This window comes from Channa argus, chromosome 17 (assembly GCF_033026475.1).
Source record: "Channa argus isolate prfri chromosome 17, Channa argus male v1.0, whole genome shotgun sequence".
Taxonomy (NCBI): domain Eukaryota; kingdom Metazoa; phylum Chordata; class Actinopteri; order Anabantiformes; family Channidae; genus Channa; species Channa argus.
In genome coordinates this window covers 1,812,457-1,830,435 of record NC_090213.1, presented here as the reverse complement: position 1 = coordinate 1,830,435, position 17,979 = coordinate 1,812,457, and the positions used below count along the sequence as shown (strand labels likewise).

Genomic DNA, 17,979 nt, shown 5'->3' with positions numbered 1-17,979 from the left:
CACACTGCTGGGAAATACATGTGAGCTTGCTGGGAGTTGTCATGGTGTTCAATAGACTGGTTTCTGTATTCATGACCACACACACACACACACACACACACACACACACACACACACACACACACACACACACACACACACACAGAGCTGCTTAATCCATTTCCGCTGGTCGACATGTACAATTACCCTGATTTAAACTGAATTCACTGAATAAAACTTTTGTTAAAAAAAAAAATTTAATCCAACTTAAACCAACCACAGTTCAACACCAACAATAGCTAATAAAGTAAATCCAAATAAAAATTACATTATAAAATCGAATAACATGAAATTATAGTAGAATTAAGTAATAAAAAATTAATACAAATGAAATTACAAAATAAGTGAATCCATAATGAAAAAGAAAATACAGTTTATAAAGTATTTTAAAGTATAGATAAAAAATTGGATTCAAAATATACAAATTGTAAATTACAAAAATATTAGTAACACAGTAAGCAAATACATATGTGTATAAAATAAAATGATATTGTAAACAAAATAGAAGAAAAGGAATTTTGTTTTTAATAAGCTTCACCTCCGCTGCCTTCAATAGTAAAATGCTGCTAAATGTATTAAAAGCATCACCGAGCCAATAGTTTCACAGTTTTCTTAGGATTTTTACTGTCAACCCAACACTTTTACCTCAATAAAGGATCGGATTATTTTCATCATCGCTGCTTTTACCTTTTCGTCCAAACCGTTGGTCCACAGCGCCCCTGCTGTCAGACTGGAGAACTGCACAGCTCGACCACAAAGTATTCACACCCGTGTACTTGTTACTTCATTGTGTTTAAATAGAGACATCAGCTCATCTCTTGCGTTTTTCTGGTTTCCACAGCTGGTAAGTACTAAAGTCATAGTACAACTTTGAGTACTTTCTCTAGTACATGTACAGTATTTGACAGCACGCAGCTCCATCTGACCCCAGCACAGTGGTGCACACCTTCAACAGTTGTCTCCTTTTCTTCTCTAACGATGGGATTATTTGCTTTTAATGTTGAAAGTCCTGCTGGTGCCTTTATTTGCAGCTCAGGAAAAGTCCCAATGCTTTCACGTTGTAACTTTCGAACAAAACAATTCATTTATTTCTTTATTCTGCTTCCAAATGAGTTCGTTTCCAAAGATTTTCCAAGTAACAGCTGAATTTAGTTCTTTTTCCATTTATTGAAGCAAGAACAAATAACAACATATAAGAGTAAAGAAAGACAAATAAATCCTTCATCCTCTTTTTCCCTTTTCTTTTCCTCATCTTGCTTTTTTCTTCTTCTTTTTCTTCTTCTTCTTATATTTTGCCCTGACCTCTCCTGCCCCTCAGCCTGTGGCCAACAGGCCCGTTTTCCATCCATGACCGTGATAAACTTTGAGGTTGTTGCTTTTAGCGTAAACGCTGAACTGGTGATGTGAGCTAAGCCGCTCGATGCAATTAATGAATGAATCAATTAGATGTATTCAACCAGTTAAACGTCCCATTCCCTGAAATTAGTGTCGATCACAAGGTTCCGTGGTCACAGATTTACAGATACGAACAACAAAGTGACACAGTTTAACCCAGAATTCCTCTTCATTTGAAGTAAAGTTAAGCAACCATCTTCACCAGATGATGGTGAAGATCATCAGATGGCGAGTTCGTCACGTCTGCACAGAAACAGAAACTGTGCTGAACATCATTGTCCACACGGAGGCGCCACTGGACAACAGATGTGCTGAGATGGTGTGGGAAGTGGTCTTCTTCTGGTTTTGTGATCTTCTAGGGCGGCTGTGGCTCAGTTGGACCACATGGCCAGTGTATTGACTCCCAGTCCTTCCTGGCTACAAGTGTCCTTGTGCAAGACACTGACCGGTTCCGTCCCGCCCGGAGGACTCCCCGTGTCACCGCCCCCTCTGTGGTCAGGAGCTCCTGTGTGGGAGAAGCGGCACCGGCTGCTGTCGGACAAGTCTGTCCTCTCCATCGGCCGGATCGTCAGGAAAAAAAACGGGACTCCGTCTGAGAGCAACAAACCGGCTGCGATCCGGTTCTTCTCTGCAGAGACACCAACAAGGACCAGGACCAGCGATCAACGGAGAAGCTGGCACAACAGGGTGGAGCTGATGGAGGAGAACAGGCTCAGCAGGTGGTTTTAATTTTGTTATTCTCCCAGAACTCATTATTTAGTCAAATCACTCAACTTATACTTCATAACCTTGAAAAATACTATCGAAAATTCCTAAAAACTGCTTCTTTAAACCTCATTTCAACCTTTGACATCTTCTTAGTATGAAAACTAAAAGTCAAACATGTAAAAATTTTGTCCAACTACCTTTTTTTCAGCTAATTTAATTTCTTTTGTTTCTTTGATCACAAATAAAACCTATTTATTGTTTAGTTATTGTGTTTAAGCAAAAACGTCATCTATAAACACACCACAGTGTAAAACAGAGCCCACTGACGTTTCCTGTTCTTAGCTGACAGGGGGCACCGGGTGGGGTCTGCTGCTGCTGTGGCTCATCTGCTTCAAGCTTTGACCTGTTGTGTGTTCACAGATGCTCCTCTACACCTCAGTTAGAACTAGCAGTTATTTAACTTACTGGTGCCTTTCTATCATCTTGAAGCAGTCCAGCCTCTCTCCTCTGACCTCTGGCATCAGCATGACGTTGTCAGCCAGAGAACTGCTGCTCACTGGATACTGTCTCTTGTTCAGATCGTTCTCCGTGAACCCTAGAGATGGTTGTGTGTGAAAATGCCCCCTAATCAACACTTTCTGAAATTCTCTGTCCAGCACCAACCAGCATGTCGCATTCAAAGTCACTTCAATCACCTTTCCCCCCTGTTTGATGCTCACTTTGAACTTGAATGAATGCATTGAGTTGCTGGCCTGTGATTGGCTGTTTAGACGTTTGCGTTGAGGAGCAGTTGAACAGCATCTAATTGCATGAGGCATAAACAAAGTAATCAGTCCACTAGTAAGTTTTACGTCAACCTGTCTTTTCCTTGCTTGTTTATTGCTTTATGTGGCACTGAACTTTGGATGTGTGATGCTCTAAGAATGTAGGATCATTTAATTGTTCGTATTGGTACCAACAGGTTAACGTTAGCAAATGCTAACGGCTAATGCTAAGGTTAACCTTGACCCAGGGTGACCTCTGAAGACCAACGTCACCTGCAGCGTCACGGACTATTACGATGAAGGCGTGGGAGTAAACTTCAGGTATTGACCTTTAAAAGGGGAATTTTTTATTGAAGTTAACATTATGTTGCCTATAACTCATATGTTGGCATCTACTGAGAAAACCTGTATTTTTCCCCCAAGCTGGACCTGCAGGGTTAGAGTTACCAAATCTGTGGTAATCTACTCACTGAATGAGTGTCTTACTACTCTCAGCAACAGTGAAAATGAGGTGTAGAAATAAAAGACAACTAAAGTGTAAACAATTATAAGAAAATATTATAAAAATGAATAATAACAGTAGTGTGTGTTAGAGATACACACAGTTTAAGTCATGATTTCGTGTCATCTCCTCTGTGCAGGTGGCTGCTGTCACTCTTTGTGTAACACCTGCCCTGACGCTGCTCTCTCCTCCACAACCTTCACACTACAACACTGTCAGTGTCTCTGCCTCTGTCACCGCTACATCTGTGCTGTCTGGTTTCCATGACGACAGCATCCAGGTTGTGTCCTGAGGTGGTGTGTCCTGAGCTCAAACACACACCGACGGATGGTGCAAAGTCCAAAGGTTGTTGCTGTGTGTCAGTGTGTGAAGGCTGATGAATGTTGGGGTCTTAAATCCTCCGGTCTGTCACACGCTAACTTGGAGGTGGATAAGATGCTTCGATCTACAGCCACAGGCACATTTGCTTGTTGTACTGTATATCATTGTATATATCAGTCACATTCCATTTCAGTTCAGGCCGACTGCAGTTTGACTGATGAAGCTTTTTTATAAGTACAAACTCAATGGCAGACTTGATAGAAATCACCCTGATCAGTTTCAGTTCACAGTTAAACCTCCATGGTGAAATAGGCCCGTTCTTCTGAGTAAAGTGCCCTGAGATGACTGTGGTGAAACGGTGCTATATCAATAAAGTTGAATTGAATTGTTTTTTAAATCAACACTAAGTTTTTCTTTTGCAGAATGGTTGAAAAGTTCCACCTAGTCTTTTCTATTTTATACTTAAACTTTTAGATCCATTTGTTCTTTTCTGTGTTAATTCACCAAGTGAGGCTAATTAGGCATCTGTAGTTGTAGCCTGCGCTCATTAATGACTAAATCCATGTTCTCCGCATTTAGCATACATCCAGAGTTGATTGCTAACATGTCAAATGATGAATGTAGTGATGGAAAGAGCAGAGGCTCAGCGAGTGAAACTTGGACTTCACGCAGGTGCTGGAGGAGCTGGGTGGGGATATGTGATGGAGAGAGAGTTAGGTACCAGCTGGTCATGTGTATTTGGACAGTTTTTCACATTTGTGAAGGGAGGAGCGGGTAGTGTTGAGTCTGGAAGGTGGATGGTTCTCTACCTCTTTCCAGAAGATGGGAAGACAGTGAGAAGACTGTGGGTCCTCAGCCATGATTGTCACAGCTGTGTGTGTCCACTCTGTCTGAAATGTGTCCTTTAGTCCTGGGGGACAGGTGCCAGTGATTTTTCCTCAGCAGGGAGGTGTTTGTGGGGTATGCAACCTCAAAGTTAGTACAGCTGTCATCACGCTGGTACCAATAAGTACTCAGTGTGAAGTACTCAGTGAGAAGTACTCAGTGTGAAGTACTCAGTGTGAAGTACTCAGTGTGGCCTTCTGTGCCCCAAAGAGTAAGACGTCACGTATGTTCTGAGAGTGTGGTGTGTGATGCGAGTGTTAGCTTTGTGTTTTTACCTGTGTTAACAAAAGGTGTGTATGTGGAGTAAACTAGTTGTGTCCTGTAATCTTGTGTGGGGGTGATGCAGAGAAGTGTGAGTGAAGGGAAGGGGCTGCAGACTGCTGCCATCTACAGTGGAAACGTGAAATCGTGGAGGAATGTGTCCAAACGTGGACATTTGAACAGTGAGAAGAGACTGAGGTTTCCACTTTTCAAAGACGTGTTAACAGGAAACCTTCAGGGGCCCTCAGTCCTGCACGAGAGGCCGGCAAACACCTGGTGAGAGCAGATGTTTCTTCAAGTTCAGTCACAACGATCCCACAAATTTCAGGCAGTAAAAATAACTGATAAGGGAAAAGCATTGGTTTAACGTTCAAGTTTAGGGAACCCAAGACCTCAGAGGGTCAAACGGGCCAAACCTTTTAGTACATATCCTGTGTACTCAAGTAAATCTGTGGGTACTTTTATTAAAGCTACTTTGTTTCAAGCAGAAGTACTAAATACATCATTTAAAATGTACTTTTAAAAACAAAACTACTATTGTACGTTTTACTCCACATTTATCATACAGCTCCAGTTACTACGTCCTTCAGACCACAACCCAACAGAGCAATGACCGAAATACTTGCATTTAAATATAAGTTGTTTTCCCTAAAATTCCGTGTCACGCATCTGGTTTCTGCAGCTTCTCGTAGTTTAGAGCATTTTCATGCAGCCTGAAATGAAAATTCTGGAATGGCATGTTTTTCTTGTCTGCAACATGCTGCACACTTTGCTACTATTTCATGCTCCCTACCAGAGTACCTGAGGTGTACTAGTACACAGCCCCGCGTGTCTTCTATGTGTCAGTTTAAATAAAAACCCTATTTCCAAAAACGTTGGGTCACTGTATCAAATGTAAATAACGAGGATGCAATAATTTGCAAAAATCAGCATTTGTTATTTCAGATTTATACATTTTTTGCTTTAAAGCAAACTTTCACCATCTGTGTTAGTGCTGCTGCTCAACGATCATTTATGATTTTGCTTGTTACCAAAACCACCCGTGCTGCAGACATGGACAGAAAAAGTGCAGAGCTGCCGATGAAGGATTGGACTTAAGGCGTCTCAGGTGAGTCAGGTGACGTCTGCCTCCCTCCTGCGTTGCACATATGGTGATGACGGACAGCTTTACTCGAGCTTTACTCTCTCTGGCAGAAATGACTCTCCAGCTTTTGAACGTTAAGACTCGATTTGGAAGCGTGACACAGCAGCTGGTCGTCGTAACGAGCCGCCTCCCCCCCCCGCTCACCACCATCACCATCATCACCATCACTTCTCAGAGTTACAGACTTAAGAGGATTTCTCTGCCAGATTCCCATTTGCTGCTGCTGAATGCAGAATGAGACGGGAGGAAACCCAAGGATTCGTCACATCCACTTTCAAATTCCCCATTTGTTTTCAAACTGCCCCCAGATTCCTCCTCTTCCTCCTGCTGAGAAAGAAACCACCACATGTTATAAACACAAGTATTTACATTTTGGCACTTTGACAGTAATTTTAACAAACACAAATTTGTGTTGTGTTAAGATTGGACGGATTATGGCCTGTTAAATTGAGATTTACTATTTAATGCTACTTTAAATCTCTACTCAGCTACGGGCAGCAGTGGGTCGGTGGGTAGAGTGGCCACCTAACGACCATAGGGTCGTGGGTTCGCACCCGGCCGCATGCTGAAGCGTCCCCGGGCAAGACAACGAACCCCCAACAGACCGTCCCAAGACCAGTAGAAATTGGGGAGTGTTGTATCAGGAAGGGCATCCCACCCACCCCTCCCCCCACTGGCCCCAGGCAGCATAATATTTTTGGTCGGTCGTTACTGTTTAAGTCAGAAAGATTATTTTTTTAATCAGTTTCACTTGGGACCCTTTTAAAGTGCGCACTCATCTGGTGGGAGTGCGCTGCCCCACCCACTCCGATCAGAAACATCAGCTGTGGCTGACTTCTTCAGTAGTATAACAATAATTTATTTACAATTTATTCCGAGGAATAAACAGCCAAAGATATTTTATGGACAGCAATTGTTTCATTGTTGGACCCCTAACGTGAAACTCTTCCCAGAATATCAAGTCTGTGTCCTCTGTGAGTCTATCAGCAGTCGGATGTGGACAGTTTGTGGACAGTTGGAGCCTTGTAGGAACTTTTCTGTGACCACCGCTAACCCCGTTAGCTTCAAGCTAAGTTTCTTTCCCTGACCCACTGACTTGCACGATACTGGACACGTGGAGAAGACACTTGAGTTTAAGAGCCAGGACGTGGTCCAGGTCTGTCTGATGGATGATAACCCGCCGTGGATTTAATACCATGTTTTTGCACAGAGGACGATGACTAAACATCACCTGGATTCAGGTAAGACAGCGCAGCTTGACTGCGTCATTTACTGCTGAACACAATTGACAGTTTCTGTTATTTTCATTGGCCGGTGTTACACCTGTACGTAGTAGCTGTGTGGTTTACGTTTACCTGCCTGCAGAGACGTGCACCCCCCTCCCCCTCCCCCTCCCCCGACCTGAGGTAAAGAACTGTTTAAAACTAGTATGTTATTTCCTGGGTTCATCTGTGATTGTAAATGATGAACCTTTTAAAGTCGTCGGTGTTTTATCAGGGTAAACTTAGCAGAATCCCATTGATAGGAAACTGGTGTAATGCTGAGGTTTTTTTTTTTAGGGAAGTATGTCCGGTATAAAATCCGCTCTGAAATGTCGGGGTCGATCAAATATCGCACGTGCAGGGCCACAACTGTATCCTTGCGCATGTAATATGTAAATAGAGAGAAAGGAGCAACAGTATCGTGCTGCAGGTTTATTATTAAAGCATTGCAACGCGGGTTAAAATCAGTCAGACATCTACATCGGATCCATACGTCCAAATATTTCACACGTCACTAAATGCTGAGATGTTTGTTTTCTATATTTCTCTCTGACCTTAGACTTTTGTTTCTTACAGATTACAGCCACTAATTATTTACTAGTATTTGCTACTGTCCTGTAGATGGAGCCACTGCTCTGCTTCTCAGCCTGGTGCTACTTTTTTGAGTCTCTTTGCGGCGGCCGGAACCTCGCTGGTTATTTTTTCTCTGTCGTTTTTTCTTTCTTTGTTTCGGGATTGTAGTGGTTTGAACATCTTTGCAGGTTTAGATCACTTTTCGTTTGTTTGTCCTCACTCTGACTCTGTGTCTTTCTTTGTGGTCATTTTGCGACTCTCTGTAGTGGTTTTGATGGACGCTGTTGGTTTGTGGGTTTGTGTCTATTGTTGAAGTGCTACACTGTAAATCACAGTTACAAGTCTTCTTCTTCTCTTATTATTATAATTATAATTATTATAATAATTATTATTATTATTAAAATTTTTTTAATAGTTGACGTGTTGATTGGTTTCTTGTACTCTAAAACTAGAGGAAAATGCATATTCACAATAGTTTAGACTTAATTAGACTGAAACCAGGACAGATCTGACATTTTTGTCAATCCTCTCAATGTTGTAAAGACTCTGATTGAATGTGGCGTTTAATATGTAATAGAAGTGTGAGATTTTAGAAGTTCTAATATGTTTGTATGCAACAATGTAAAACCTAATAATCACTTGATTTCATTGATCAAATTCATCATTTCAATGTAAAATGTCCACTTAGAACAATTAATGTTATTTAAATATTAACATTAAGTTAAAGGGGAAAAAAATGTTAATTTTTCAAACTTCCTGTATGAGGGATCAGAGCACAGTTCAGTTTTTTCAGGAGGAATTATTTAGAGTGATGCTTTATTGACGATAAATTCGTGTCTAGTGTGGAATTATATGAAGTCATGACAAATCAGACAGATATTAAATATTAGTTCTTTATTATTTGTGTTCTCAAAAAAGAAAAACTTTAAACATAAGTTCAGTGGCTTGTTGCTTCAACACCATGAACACAAACTGTAGTTTGTTGCCACTGTAAACATATTAACGTGCTCCAATAATACCGGAGGAGGCATCACTGTGTTTATTAATGTATTTGTTAGTAATTGTACTTATACTTGGGTGTTTTAGCTACTCTGTACTTCAACAGTTCCTCTGAAATGTAGCTGCTAAACGTTTTAGGCTTTTTCAATAAACAATAAAACATAACGTTTTACACTAAAACCGTTTTGATGTGTGACAAATTGCAAAACACAGTTTCTAGTTGGGACATAATATTACTGAATCTTTTATTAGTTTTATATAAATACCTGGATTTATACAAAATGTGCAACATATTTACAAAATCTAAAAGTGTAAAATACATTTTTATTAATATCCTCTGATCCCTCAGGTTGATGGTTTTACAGAACTTAATTCAGAACTTGTAGAACTTAATTTTCAAAAATAGTTCCTTCAGCTACAACAGTAAATTGATCTATAGAAGTCGAAAACATCAGTTAGGGGCGATAGAAAAAGTGCAGTACCTTGTTACTTTAATTAAATGTTGCTGATCCAGTAACATTGTGTACAATTTGAATCCAAATTGTCTGTGGAACGTTAGAACAGTCAGTTCCGTCGCTCGGTCCTGTAAACTGTGCACTCTGTTAGAATTCAGCACAAAGCGCAGCTAACTACACCTGAGTCTGCCAAAGTAAAGTCTCACCGACGTGTCACCTGCTGGAATTAGTAGACTCTCCAAGGGACGTGGTGCATAAAGCAGCTGTTTCCCTGCCATGCTGACAGCTGGATAGCTTTTTCCTTCCGTGATCCGTTGAAGATTTGAAGATTTCCGAGGTTAAAGCCAAAAAGATGCTCACATGCGTAATGTTCTCTGTGTGAGTCTCATCATCAAATCTGTTTGACTGCATGGACAACGACCAGCAGACTTCATTCACATGCTGCTGAATTCTTTATTTACTTATGCCAAGTTGATCGGTTTCCTTAAACTCAGATGCCACAAACATTTGGTCAAATGTTGGACACATTAAGTCTATGTGGTGCATTTAGTTTTATTGTACTTAAGTTCTGTATGGTGTTAGTTACTGTGTAAAGGCAGATTCTTAAAACAAAATAAAATCATTAAACAATAATATCCATAACAAATATTGAACTAGGAATTAAATGAGCTGGCAGTACATAAAGTAAAGTACATAAAGTAAAATTACCTTCATATTTGTGCATCTATATTCTAATAACATAGCATTGTGAAATAGGCCATTTTATAATAATAAGGGATCATCTAACATATAGAACATACACAAGTATTTTTTATATTTTCATGTTTTTACCTCAGTGATTTTAACCAGTAACAGAATATTCCTACACTGTGATAACAATAACTCAAATAGAATTACCAGGATGTGAAATCGCCACCAGACTCCATTAAGGGTCCTTATGTTCACTAACATCTTTGATTTGAACAAAAAAAAAATCATCTTTTAAAGAAACTAAACTAGCAGACTTCCCAGCATGCATTGTTGCAATGTACCGGAGACTTTATGTATATGTCTTTATTCATATCACGTTGCTCCTTTTCATAAGAATAAGTTAATGATAAATATTTTGGTAACCATGATAAAGGTTAGTGTTAAATTCAGTTCCTACTTATGGACACTGCATTTTGAACATCTGGAAGTAGCTGCAAATGATGTCTTTGTGTTGATTTTAGTGCTAAAGAACTAAAGCAGCTGCACCTGAAAGTTCCTCATGTCAACCTAAAGATGTGACTCCTTAAACTAGAACGTGAAAACCGGACTTTTGAACTTTAGGGTTCTAAATGGAGTTATTGGTTGAAGAATGCAATATAAATGATTTTAAGTTGAATAAACCTGATATTTATTGAACCTAAAATTACATTTCTAAGCCTTCAGGTTTTTAGGTTATATTCACTCAAGTTTTTATTAGACATTGCTTAATTTTTATCAAATTAACTGGTTACCTCCCAAAAAATGTAAGTTAGCTCAACATAGCATCTCTCAATGCAGCGCAAATTTAGCAGAAAGAAAATCGTGTTTCCTGCTCCGGTTCTTAAACAAACTGGTGTGTTTCTTTAATATTTCACTCTCTCGCTCTCAGATTTATGGTTCCGGACTTTTGACAGTCGATCACTCAGTGTTTGAAGCCTCTGATCTGCTGATAACACACAGCACAGATGTGGTCCTCGCTCCCCTGTGTGCTCCACACTGAATGATCCTGCTTGTGGATGTTAAGTGGAGGTCACAGACGTGGCAGATGTAGGGTTTTTCCACTGGTGTCATTTGGAAGAGAAGGCCTTTGTTTGTATAATGAGCTCTTTGTTGGTATTTTTATGATTTTTAGAGTCTGGAAAGTCGATGGAAAGGTGGTTTTAAGCATCACATGCTGAGATGATTGTTTTCTATGTTTCTGTCTAAGCTTAGACTATATAGTTACTACAAAAAGGGTTGTCGTAAAAAAAAGCCGCTGGGACCAAATATGACAAGTACAAAGAAATAGAAATGAATTTCAGTTTATTAAAATAGATGTTTCGCTGCAATGATGACCGTGATAACTCTCGTATGTGAAACTCGTGCTTCGTGCTGAGTGTTTTTATTTGCATTTAGCTGAACTGAGGCCACAACCTTTCCCCGACATTAGTGCTCTGTGTCACAGGAACTAAATATGGCCGCCTGCTCCTACTTCCCGTCACTCTGCTCGTATGGAGGTGCAGGAGCAGCACATGGAGGGTTTCTAATAACCTGTAGCCACATTTGATGCCAGCTGGGTTTAGATTAGGGTGATGGAGCAAGAGAACGATGAAAAACTCTGCATCACCGAGCCTGACGTGCAAGTCTCTGCAAGTTGGATTTTCCTGAAAAAGAAAGACAAATGAATGATGGGCTTCAACATGGTAAGACGGGTTCTTTGCCAGCTAAGTTCACTTCCTTGTTTACCTGCAGTCTATCGGTAGGAAAAACACAACTAAAATAATCTTTCAGACATAATCCTTCAAATTGTTGATTAGGAATGAGCAAAACATCCACTGCGGTTTTTCTTTGAGATGATTCCAAACCGTAAAAACAGGCTGAAAACACAGTTAGACTCTTTCTGTGGCCCAATATTTGTACACCTTGTGTAGCGGGAAAGCTTTAATAATCTCCGATAAAGCATTTTGCGTTTGGTGATGGGTGGCCCGCCCCTTTGGCTTAAAGCAATTAATGCAGCTTTCTGACATCAAACTCTGGGCTCAGCTCGACAGCTTGGAGCTCAAATAAAAAATGATAAAAGGCAAGTTCTCCTGGGAACAGAGTAAAGATGGCAGCCTCCTTTCTCCACTGTTTGCTCAGTGGCTCTGAGAGCAATTCCCCCACCCTCACCCATCCCCACCCCAGCCTGAATGAAATGCGAGGGCACAAACAATGTGCTGGAGGAGAGAAAGGGCCGACGGGGGAATGAACAGTTTGGAGTATTTGCTCAGTGGAGGAGCTGCCACAAAAGCAGAGCCGCAGCGTTCCCATGAATCAAGGCGCCGTCTCAGGCGCCTTTTTGTTGTCCTGTGTCTGCGTCACCAGCCATTAAGACAACACTACACACAACTGGTTTCGTGCCATTTAAAGCCTTTTCTCTGTGAAACTGTACCGTCAGGTGACCTGCTCTGACTTGTTTTAGTTGGCGTGCAGGCGGCTGGCTGAGTTCAGCGCTGCACGTGGCCTTAAAACGGATAAATATGCAGCCTGATATTCTGCACTCAATGAGCGTTTCCACCGTTCAAATGTGGGAGAATGAAGATGACGTTTAGGCCAATAATTCTGACGTTTAGCTGGGCCTGACTGTTGCCCCGCCAATTTTGATCCCCCAGACTCAGAGCTCTCTGGGTGGCCAGGCTAGAGGCCTGAAAGGGACCCAGATTGACGCTTAAGCTCATTCTGCCTTAAGAAAGCATCATTGTACATCTCCATGAATGGCAAACTGCTGTTTGTCTAAGATGGACGTTTTTTTTTTTTTTTTTTTAAGAAGTATCGGTGGTTCAAAGACATCCCACCGCGTGAGACCACAGACTCGCTGCTTGTTCTCACAGCTTCCATATCACAGCAGGAAATTATTTTTACACTGAGAGCAAAGATGAGAAGCGCTTTCATGATGCACTTGGTAAAAACCTACACAAACAAACACAACTTGTGAGATCTCAACTGTCCATCACAATGTCTAGCTACAGTTTGCCCTCACAGATTCTTCATAAAGCTGATAAGAGGAAAGTCTGCGGTGTGTCTTTGCGCTCTGTACTCAAGCATGATAAAAAAAAAGGCAGCGAGTTTTGATCCCCTGTGTGATGTCCACACACCTCATTTGTTGTCCTGTCCCGTCTCTGTGTTAGTATTTTATTCCAGTGCCTGAAGCATGTTGGGCATCTTGTTGTCGCACACCTTCCAGGTGCGTCCTGCCGAAGCAACATGCTGCTCGCACGAATCCACAACCACAATCATTAACGTGTTGCACACGATGCACAACAACCTCCTTAGAAAGTTGCAAGATGAGCAGAGGTTGGTAGGATTCAAACCCCCCAGGAACAGCACGAGGCTGCAAAGTTGGGCTGTGCTGTACTTGTGCATCGCTTCAGCTCCCGTAACAGTTCTAACGTTCTGACTCCATGACTCCTTGATGGTAAACACCATGTCTGCTTCAACTCAAACTGGGAAGCTTATCAAATTCAGTTGTGCACATTTCAACCTCTCGGGCTCGATATACTCACACAATCGACCAAAAGTGTGACGCTTTAGATCAGTTCTGACAGGTGAGATGGAGAATAAATATTGGAGATTCTGAACTACTGTATTTCTAACTCAGAAATCAAGTTTCCGTTCATTTGTGGCATTGACCATGTTAACTACAAACCATGTATGTGGGTTATATTCCACAGCAAAAAAAATTGTCGACCTTATCTCATAACTACGAGATCCGGAAATATGTATCTCTGATTTATGAGATGGTTTTGATCCGATATGTTTTCTCATAATTATGACTAAGGGATCTCATAAAGTTGAGGGCATTTCAGAACCTGCCTTAGAATAATTAGGTTTGAAGATGTCTTCAGGATCACAGTAGTTCAGTGACTTCCAGTCTAAAGTAAAGCAGAGTTGTCTATAACCAGTTTGATGAACCATAAAGCAAAGTTTAATTTGCAGCAGATATTTGTTCAGAGGCAGGAATTTGTAGGTTACACTTCAGGATACAAGGAAATAAGGCAGTTATTTGTTTGTCCAATGGTACATAGCAAAAATGCAACTGCTAATGGCTAATTCTGCATATTTAATATTCCAAAACGTAAATATAGGCTGAAGAAGAAGGTCATGTTGAAGCCCACGCTGCAACTTCTATGTATCTATGGCAAGTCCAACAGTAGACACACAATGACTGAAAACAGACACAAAATGATTGAAAATAGACACAAAATTACCATAAATAGGCACGAGTCCAAAAAAGGACACAAAATGGCTGCAAATGCATGCAAAGGACCAAAACTCCCAAAACAAATGTGAATTTACCACAAACGGACAATGAGCCACGCCCATCGCCAAGCCAGCGCGATGCACATGTGCCATCGACCTATTTCTGAGTGCTGAACGTTTTGACCTCACCTCGACTTCCGGCATCTGTCTCACACACGCGTCCTCGCATAAACCAAAAAACAACATTCCAAAGTCCCTCTTGGACAAGGCATCAGTGGCCTTTTTCCCTTTCTGGCAAGTTTGTTCCGAAAACCACTCGTGGGCCTCGATAAAGCCGAGCACAAATATGAGGAAGATGTCGATGTTTACTCAGCGTGCACGTGGTCTGCCGGCAGCATTAGAGGAGAAGTCCAACGAAGACCAACTCACAAACACAGACCGCATGTCGCAGACCAGTGTTCTTACAAATCAGATGTAAACCTCTAAGTTTTGTTATGCACCCAACAGTGTCTCCAGTGTTTAAATGGCTTCTCCGCTCACTGTTTGTCTGCAGAGAACATGCATGTAAGTTTGTTAGCATGCTAATGACAACGTCCAATCAGCTGTGGAAGTGAGGACCAAACACTGAGCACTAACAATGTTATCAACTCATTGAGAGCTTGTTAACATCCGTGATAAAAAGGCTCCATATTGACATGTTCGTCATCAACAAATGATGCACCTGAATCACTTTATGGGTGTTTTTTTATTTCCATCTGTGATAATTTTATATGTACGTCACTATGGCGATTTAGCCCTGTCTCTCTGAATTGTGTTCTGTGGTTGTTTATTTTTTAGCTCTACTATTGTTTTGTGCCTTTTTTCGCTAATCTTTCATTCATTTTGGGTCTTTTGTTGTCTCTTCAGGATAACTCTGCATCCTTTTGATGCATCGTTTTGTCTTTTACCTGAGCTTTGTGGTGAAACTATTCATTAAAAGTCACTTTATAATTGGACTCCTTGACCTTTTTGGGCCCTTAGGCTTGTCCTCAATAGGTCTGTGTAATAATCAATCCTTGTGGATGGATTCACAGCGTAAGCTTTGACCTCCTGGTGACATTGATGAAAACGGACCACATGATTGTACAAAAGTTCATATTTGATAAGATAAAGATAAAGACAATGCTGGTATTGCTCAACCAAAATGTGGTGGAGAGTGGAAAAAGAGGAAAGGTTGGCTAATAAAAGCTCAATGTGGTGCTTGTGGAGAGTAAAGCTTATAAATTGACATCAAATTGATAGAAATAACATGATTCAGGAGCTTTAGTGTCACTGTTTGCAAACAGAAACAGCTCATTTTACAAAAAAATGTTTGTGTTTTTTGCAGTATAAGGTGTTAAATGTCTATCGGCTCTGGGGTTTGTTCATTTCAGACTGTAGGAGTAGTTGTGCAAACATGGCTCAGGCCGTCTCGTGTGTGTGTGTGTGTGTGTGTGTGTGTGTGTGTGTGTGTGTGTGTGTGTGTGTGTGGTAAATGCTCCTTGTCCAAACACAGCATCGCTGGCTAAGCTCTGACCTCGAGGTGCTCGGCAGGCAGCCTTCCCATTATTCTCGGTCAGAAACAGGTCATTATTATTCATAATGTGCTGATTGCTTTCTTTAGCAAACAGAGCAACTCAGCCAGGAAGCAGCCTTCACACCTCCTCAGTCCTGATCTGCACTGCTTTTATGCTAAATCACTTGAGGCTGAAACGGACGTGGCCCTGAGAGCTCAACGGAAATTTAAGAGAAAGGGCAAATAAACAAAATTCAGGCAAATTAAGAAAACATTGACTAGTTTGATAATGCTCTGGTTTCTTCTTCTTTTCCTTTGGGCTGTTTCCTTTCAGGAGTCTCCACAGTGAATCATGTGCCTCCATCTAACTCTGTCCTCTGCATCCTCTTCTCTCACTACATCCATAAATCTCCTCTTTGATCTTCCTCTAGACCTCCTGCCTGGCAGCTCCAACCTCAGCATCCTTCTACCGATATATTCACAGTTTCTCCTCTGAACATGTCCAAACCACCTCAATCTGTCCTCTCTGACTTTATCTCCAAAACATCTAACATGAACTGTCCCTCTGATGTCCTCAGTCCTGATCTTGTCCATCCTCGTCCCTCCCAAAGAGAACCTCAACATCTTAAGCTCTGCTACCTCCAGCTCTGCCTCCTGTCTTTTCTTCAGTGCCACTGTCTCTAAGCCGAACAACATCTCTGGTCTCACCACCGTCTTGAACACCTTTCATTCTCGCTGAGACTCTTATCACACAACACACCTGACACTTTTCTCCACTAGTTCCAACCTGCTTGTACTCGTCTCTTCACCTGTTTTCCACACTCTCCATACTAACTCCTGCACCTTCTTCATCTCTGCTCCCTGTAACCTCACTGTTCCACCTGGGTCCTTCTCATTCACACACATGTATTCTGTCTTACTGCGGCTAAGCTTCATTCCTCTGTTTTCCAGACTAGACCTCCACCTCTCTAGATTTTCCTCCACCTGCTTCCTGCTCTCACTTCAAATCACAATGTCATCTGCAAACATCATAGTCCATGGAGATTCCTGTCTAACCTCATCTGTCAGTCTGTCCATCACCAGAGCAAACAAGAAGGTCTCAGACCTGGTCCTTGATGCAGACCCACCTCCACCCTGAACTCCTCTGTCACACCTACAACTCACCTCACCACGGTCTTACAGCTCTTAGCCCTTAGCCTAGATTCCACTGCTGTTTCCCACAACTTCATTGTTTGGCTCATCAGCTTTATTCCTCTGTAGTTGCCACAGCTCTGCTCATCTCCCTTGTTCTTAAAAATGGGCAGCAGTTCACTTCTCCTCCAGTCCTCAGGTCTCCTCCAAGATCATCATCATAAACATTCTTAAAAACCTTGTGAACATTGTAAACAGTAAAATCTGTCAGAGCTGTTACGTTGTCTTTTTAAATAGGAAATACACATTTTGGTTACTATCAGTCCACTCATGACTTTAACTATTCAAATTCAAACTGTCTGATGAGAAACACGGTCTGACTGCTTCTTTTTGGAGACAAGAAAACTCTGAATGACTTTTTTCGCTGATTCTGTGTGTAACATTACTGAACAATGTGTCATATCTCCAGAATCTTATTTCTCTGAGGCACAGATCAACTTCAGTGCTTCAACACAGGAGCAGGAGATCAAACCGGCAATTGTGGGATTGGTGGACGACCGCTCTACCCCCTGTGCCACAGTCGCACGTATGTGAGAACCTGGCAGAAGAATGAACATGTCAGTGGTCAGACAAGAGACACAGTTTGTTTGGAATTTGTTCAGGACTCTCAAAAAGACCGGAATGTTTGTGGCCAAATGCCGAGAAGTTCTTCAAGAAACCTGCTTGAAAGCACATGAGCCCTGAAACATGTGGTGACAGTTCATTGACCGTGATCAAAACCAAAATGCAAAATCCTAAAACATGTGTGGAGAAACCTGGAGACAGATGCTTCCATTCAATCAGATGGAGTTGAGGGGATCTGTCAGGAAAAACTGGAAAAATTGACTAAATCCAGGTTCGAGAAGCTTGTGGGGACTGACCCAGGAAGATTCCTTCAGTTTGGAGTGTTTTGTTTAATGGATTGAGCTTTTTTTGTTTTTGAAAATCTATTTTCACGTGTGACATTAGGCCCCTCTTAGCACTTAGCTTAAAGCACCTCTGTAACCCCACAGACCTGCT

General features: G+C 41.4%; 1 protein-coding gene across 1 annotated transcript in view; it reads left to right on the top strand.

Moving 5' to 3' along the window:
* Nucleotides 1-6,840: 6,840 nt before the first annotated feature.
* The window catches only part of LOC137102202 (protein CEBPZOS-like), a 22,369-nt gene continuing 11,230 nt past the window's right edge, over nt 6,841-17,979 (top strand). Inside the window, exon 1 of the mRNA XM_067481443.1 lies at nt 6,841-7,260. The gene's annotated coding sequence lies outside the window, so the exon portion shown is untranslated. The remainder of the gene's footprint in view (nt 7,261-17,979) is intronic.